This window comes from Suricata suricatta, chromosome 10 (assembly GCF_006229205.1).
Source record: "Suricata suricatta isolate VVHF042 chromosome 10, meerkat_22Aug2017_6uvM2_HiC, whole genome shotgun sequence".
Taxonomy (NCBI): domain Eukaryota; kingdom Metazoa; phylum Chordata; class Mammalia; order Carnivora; family Herpestidae; genus Suricata; species Suricata suricatta.
The window spans coordinates 93,586,821-93,592,820 of NC_043709.1; positions in this window are offsets into that span (position 1 = coordinate 93,586,821).

The following is a 6,000-nucleotide window of genomic DNA, read 5'->3' on the forward strand; positions in this document are numbered from 1 at the left end:
TTCTGTCGTTTTGTTCATCTTTTTTATTACAAGGGTCTCAGCTAAGAACAGAAAGGTAGACAAAGTTATTTTTCTCTCCTACAACACTTAACATGAGAGTGGATAGAAAAACCAATGAGAACTCAAAGCTACTAGACCCCTGCTTGTGTCTAAGTTTGCTGGTTTGATGGGAAGAGAGGAACGTTTTATTATCTGGCATTAGTAATGTAAGATTTAATAGATGGAGGCAGAGATGGGAGGAAAGAAAGAGACCAAGTTATGGAGCCAAGAAAGCCTTTATTGGGATCTGCGATTCCCCAGGCGAGGTCCCATGACCCCGGGAGTGGGGAGTCAGGGAAGTCCCCCCTGATAGGTGATGGGTGGAGGGTTTTATGGATGAAGGGGTTCTGGGTTTGATCTTGGGAGGGCAGATTATCAAATGTGAGGGCATTTCAGGGACGAGGCAGGATGGAATAGGTTGCCTCCTCTGTCAGGGTGATGGGAAGCTGGAGCTTCATGATTGGCTGTTTTCAAACTGGCGCGGGCACCTTCCAGGTCTGCAGGTAAGGGGCAGGGGTCATTTGTGCACGTGTTCTCCTCCAGCCCCCAGAGAAATGGCCGCTTGGTCGCCACCCTAAGGTGACTCTTACAAGTAAAGCTCAAACATCAGTGCATTAAGTGGAACAAATGTTGGTGTAAAGTCTTCTCTCAGCTTACCTTGACTTCTTTGCTGACCCCTCCCATTCTTTTCTTGGGAAAATAAAAATTGCAAATCACCCTGTTTCCAGTGGAGTCCAAGAAAGAAAACGCAGAACCACAGTTGCTTTGCCTGATTTAAAGGTAGACTCAAGAGTGGGAAGGACAGTGCAGGTTGTTTTGGACTCTACTCTGGTAGGTTCTCTGCTAAGTAATACATACAGTCTTTTATTTTGCTTTGTGTACATACAGTTGCAGTATTTGCAAATTTAAATGAAAGGATGACTTGCTCTATCAGGACATGATACCCCAAATTATGACACCTTAGCATAGTAAGAATTTTGAGCTGAAGGAATTTGAGAAATGGCAGGTGCAGAAGAACTCTCTACCTTCCCCTCAAACAAGTCATAGACCTTAATGTGAGAAGTGCCCTCCCTGTGTCAGAGGAAAGGGGCATTCTTATCTCAGAAGACAAAGGGATGCAGAAGACGAACCCGAACAAACAGGCCTCTGTAAGTTTGCCCCCATTTATTACACATAGCTCATACTCTGTTCTCTCTTGTCTTCCCACGACTTTCCAGTTCTCATCAAACCTAGCATAAAACACAGGTTTAACCATTTCTTTGGGTCTTCATTTCTTTATGAGGGCTCCTGAGTCACTTAAAACATAAATACATTTGTATGCTTTTCTCTTATTAATCTCTTATGTTACAGGAATTCAACTCAAGAACTTAGAAAATACTTTCCTTTCTTATGATGTGCTCTGATATCTGGTTCCATTTATTTGTACCACCATGCAGCCTCCATACCACCACCACCTGGCTCCACCCCCGGAAATTCTCTACCCAAGATTTGCATTTGTAAGTGCACTTTTAATCGCAATATAAAGCCAGTCTTTCCCAACTAAGAGGCTAAAAATGAAAAATTATTTTGCTAAGATATGTCCAGCATTTACTGTGCACCAAGTACCAAATAGCCCCCCACTTTTCCCCCTCAAAATAATCAACTGATTAATACCTAAGCTTGACAGGAAATGTCCAGTTTGAGTATGAGAAACACCAATGTAAAATTTTGATCACTTGGCAGTGGGTGGAGGGAAAAGGACACTAAATTGAGATTGAGATTCTAATCTTTGTTCCATTTTAATTAACTGCCAAGGCATGTCTGAGCTCATTTAATCTCTCAGTGTTTGGCAGTATTAGACTCGAATAGAGTTTTCCCAAGTTCTTGGGAAGGACTTGGGAAGGGTTAGGGGATTGTTTTATGCAGTGCTTGATTCGCATGACCAGGTATTTAAGAACTCAGTGTAGATCTGGAGCTATTTATATTTTCTATATGTCAATTTTTGTCATTTATGTCTTTTAAGGAATTTGTCCATTTCCTCTAAGTTGTCAGTTTATTGGCATAAACTGTGTCTCTTATCCTTTCAGTGCCTGTGTACATTTCTGAAATGGTAATCTGTGTCTTGGTCAGTCAGACTTAAGGTGTATCAATATTATTGATCTTTTGAAAAAAAAAATCAGCTCTGGGGTGCCTGGTTGGTTCAGTCGGTAAAATGTCCCACTCTTGATTTTGGCTCAGGTCATGATCTCACAGTTTGTGAGACTGAGCCCTGTGTCTCTGGGTTGTGTGCTGGGCATCGAGCCTACTCTCTGTCCCTCTCCTGCTTGTACTCTCTCCAAAACATAATAACAATTCTTAAAAAACCAGCTCTTGTTCTAAAATTCTGTTGTATGTTCATTTTCTGTTTCATTGTTGTCTGCTCATTATTTCCTTCCCTTAACTTATTTGGATTAAATTTCCTGGTTGCTTAACATGAAAGCTTAAGTCACTGATTTTAGGTATTTTTTTCAGATTAAAATATTTAAAGCTGTATATTTCTCTTTATGCATACTTTAGCTGCATCCCACAAATGTTGATATTTTCATTATTATTCAGTTCAAAACACTTTCTAATTTCACTTGTAAGTTCTTTGAACCATGGATTACATAAAAGTAATTTATGTAATTGTTTAATTTCTAAATACTTGGAGAATTTCCAGATAGCATTTTGTGTTTTTAGATTTAATTCCATATGATCATAGGTCCTCTGTATGAGTTTAATCCTTTAGAATTTATTGAGACTTGTTTTGCAGGCCAGACTATGGTCTATCATAGTGAATGTTTGTTGTTGTTTTTTAAATAGTTTATTGTCAAATTGGTTTCCATACAACACCCAGTGCTCTTCCCCATATACTGAATTGAATGTTTTATAGGCATTTGAGTAGTAGTAAAATCACAGGTCCAAGATGGAATCACCTACACTAGGCCACATCAACAAACTGGGGTGTAATGCTTAACCTAATTGTAGTTTCAACCTCCCCCAGAAACGTAGTCTTAACCTGTCAGGAATTTTCTGGTCAGCACCAATAAGGCAATCTGTTATATGGGCCCTCTGCATTCCCCAAAGGAAGATGAGGTGATCCGCCAAATAAAATCCTCTTGTTCCCCAAAGGACAGTGACTTCACCTGAAAGAATCCTTTTTCCTGTTTATGATTTCCTTGTCCTGCCTTTAAAAACCTTTCCTTTTCTGTAGCCCTTTGGAGCTCCCCTCTACTTGCTACAGGGGATGCTGCCAATTCATGGATTGATCAATAAAGCCAATTAGATCTTTAAAATGCACTTGGTTGGGGCACTTGGGTGGCTCAGTCGGTTGGGCCTCCGACTTCAGCTCAGGTCATGATCTTGAGTTCATGGGTTTGAGCCCTGAGTTGGGCTCTGTGCTGACAGCTCAGAGCCTGGAGCCTGCTTCAGATTCTGTGTCTCCCCATTTCTCTGCCCCTCCCCCTCTCATGCTCTGTCTCTCTCTGTCTCAAAAATAAATAAAACATTTAAAAAAAAAGGCAACAGGTGATCATAAAAATAAATAAAATGTACTTGGTTGAATTTTTGTTATTTAACTGTAGTATTCTGCAGTTGTTGGATACAGTGTTCAGTCATGGTCAGTTAGATAAGTTTGGTTTATACTGTCGTGAAGTCTTCTGTATCTTTGCTGATTTTCTATTCAGTTGTTATCAGTTACTGGGAGAAAAGTGTGGAAATCAACTTTAATTGTGGATTTGTCTACTTTCCCTTTTAGTTTTGTCAATTTTTGCTTCGAGCTCTGCATAATATAGGATTGTTGTCAATAATTCACCTTTTTATCATTATTTAATATCCCTCTGCTGTCATATTCCTTGACTTGAAGTCCACTTTGATACTAATATACCCATTCCAGCTTTCTTACTAGTTTTGCATTTATTTTTCTATTTTTTTTACTTTTAACCTATCTCTCTTTCATGTTTAGACATGAAATATATAGTTGGGTCTTCATTTTTATCAATTCAATACTATTTCTGCATTTTAACTGCAGTATTTAGCCATTTCCATTTAATACAAATTATTGCCATGATTGGATTTATCTACCATTTTGGTATTTTCTCTTTGTCCCAACTGTTCCTCCTTTTAACTCTTCTTCGGCTGTGTTTTGAAGTAAGTATCTTTCAGGAGTGCATTTTTATTTCCACTATTGACTTATTAGCTATGCTCATATGTAGTCGTTTCTGTAAGATTTGCTGTAGTCTACTTGAAATAATACACTTTGCATGTAATATGAAAACCTTACAACAGTCTGTTGGATTTTTCCCTTCTAGTCTTTTGTGTTTTATTGTCATACATGTTCTGCATGTTATGTCATGATACATTGCTTTAATCAAAGCAAAAATATTTTTATTTACCTGCATATTATTATTTAATGCTCTTTATTCCTTTTTATAGATCTGGGTTTCTAATATAGTTTTCCTTCAGGCTGAAGAAATTTCCTTTGACATATCTTACAGTGTTGATCTATTAATGACAAATTGTACCTTTGATTGTCTGAAATGTTTCTATTTTGTCTTCACTTAAAAAAAATTATGACAGCTTTATTGAGGTATAATTGACATACAAAAACTGCATGGGTTTGAAGTATGCAGTAATTAATTTTGTGTTGTATATACCCACAAAATAGTAAGACAAGGTAATCAACAGGTCTGTCACCCCAAAATGCTCATGCCCCCCTGTAATTCCTTCTTTCCCTCCCTCCATTCCAGGCAACCTGTTTTCTGTCACAATAAATTAATTGCATTTTTTATAATTTTATATAAATATATAGTCTGTGCTTTTTTTTGGTTTTGGTTGAGCTTCTTTCACTTAGAGATTTCACTTAGAGACATAACCATGTTACAGCATATATTAATAGTTAACATATATACATATATATACACATACACACCACAATTTGTTTATCCATTCATCTGTTGATGGGCGTTTGGGTTGTTTTCCATTTAGGGCTTTCACAAATATAGTTACTATATCTGGTACAAGTTTTAGACCAATTCATTTCTTTTGAATAAATTCCAAAGAGTGAAATGGTTGGGTCATCTGGTAGATGTTTAACTTTTAAAGGCACTGTGGAAGGGAAGGAAAAATAAGTTACAGAGAGGGAGGCAAACCATAAGAGACTCCTAAATACAGAGAACAAACTGAGGGTTGATGGGGATGGAGGTCTGGGGGTGGGGGGAATGGGAGATGGGCATTGAGGAGGGCACTTGCTCGGATGAGCACTGGGTGTTGTATGTAAGTGATAAATCATGGGAATCTACTCCTGAAGCCAAGACTACACTGTATATTAGCTAACTTGACAATAAATAAAATAAAATAAAAGCCAGAGAAAGAGATGCAATCCTATACTTCCTAAAAAGAAAAAAAAAAAGAAACTGCTAAATTGTTTTCCATTTTGGAAATGTAAAGGTTTGCATTCTAATTTTTAAATGTTTTATTATTTTGAGAGAGAGAGAGAGCATGTATGCGAGTGGGGAGGAGGAACAGAGAGAGAGGAAAGAGATAATCCTAAGCAGGCTACCTGTTATCCATGCCAGGCTCCATCTCATGAACTGTAAGATCATGACCTGAACTGAGATCAAGAGTCAGAGGCTTAATCCACTGAGCCACCCAGGTGCCCCTATATTCTATTTTTCTCCAGTGAGCTTTGGTAGTTTGTCTTTTAAGAAAATTGTCCATTGCATCTAAGTTGTTGCATTTTGGCATATGATATTCTCTTACTCTTTTAATACCTGTGGAACCTATAGTGATGTTCCCTCTTTTTATTTCTATTATTGGTAATTTGTGCCTTTTCTCCTGATCAGTCAGGCTAGAGATTTTATTGATCTGTTCAACAAACCATCTTTTGGCTTCATTACTTTTACACTGTTTTTCTGCTTTCTATTTCTTTGATTCTCTTTATTTCCTTTCTTTTTTATAATTAAA